We start from the raw sequence: 1,188 nt of genomic DNA, 5'->3' as shown, positions 1-1,188 counted from the left end.
GGCGCCGAGCCAACATCGCTATATTATTAATGCATTCATGGGTCGATGGGCACGGGAGCTTCTCCCATGACTTAGTAATTACGAATTGTGGTATATGTACACCATGGGATATTATGCAGCCGTAAAGAAAGATGGAGACTTGACCTCTTTTATGTTTACATTACACAGGTTTGTAATGGGGTTCAAGAAAGGATGGAAATTTGAGAGAGTGGGTGCCTTTCCCTTCCTCAGGTGCATGATGGTGAGAAAATTCACAATAGTTATTTTAAACTTAGTCCTCAGGAGACATTGTGTGGTAGACACAATTCCCATTGCACTTGTCATATGAACAGACACAGGAAGGCCAGGCAGCATGTCCAAGGTGACACATCAAGTTCCTGTCAGATCTGCAAGTGAATCTAGAATCACAATTGACTAGAGGTGGCAGTACCATCATACCAGCTGACTCAGGACCATTATTCAGGGTATAAGGTGAGGTTGCTGGGTTGTAACTGAGTGAGTAAAGGACAGTCTCATTGACCTTGTGTGTGACCCTCCGAGACCCTCCTTGTCTGTGGAACTCCAAGTTGTCCACCCTGCAGAAGAACCCACAGAAACCCTCCAGTGAGGCAGCATAGGTAGAATAATGTGTTTTGTGGTAGGGAGGGACTTTAGGGACTCAGGACAGGAACACCTTCCCTTTAGCTGGAAGTCTGCATATCAGTAAAGTGGGGGCCTTCATCCCTGTTGGCATAGTGACTGGAATACCTCCATCAGAGAGATCAAAGCAAAGGCCTGAAGGAGGTGGGCTCAGTGCCTTAGGGAAGGGTGGAGACTCATCATTGTAGAAGTTGCAGATAGGACTTGAATCAAGCACTGATTTCTAGAGAAGGAGCTGTTTGTATCCACCTCTGGGAACATGTTGGAGTGCACTGGGTTTGCAGGGTAGAATGGACCCTTAAGAGAAAGACCCCAATTTTTACTATTTGTAATAATGAGAAATGCATTATTTTAAGGAGGTTTTCTTGAAGAAAGTGGGACATATCAGACACAGATTACTGACATTTGAGAAAGATGGCTTTTCAGCTTTGTTTTTACTTTGTAATTTCACACCTTGGAAATAAACTTGTTTCTGCCAAATATTGTAGTAAAACTGATCTTTAGAAAAATGTGAGTGGGCTCGGCACCTGTGGCTCAAGTGGCTAAGGC

This window comes from Otolemur garnettii, unplaced genomic scaffold, assembly GCF_000181295.1.
Source record: "Otolemur garnettii isolate 467f Iridium unplaced genomic scaffold, OtoGar3 scaffold00484, whole genome shotgun sequence".
NCBI classification, from domain to species: domain Eukaryota; kingdom Metazoa; phylum Chordata; class Mammalia; order Primates; family Galagidae; genus Otolemur; species Otolemur garnettii.
Note: the sequence above shows the minus strand (reverse complement) of the source record.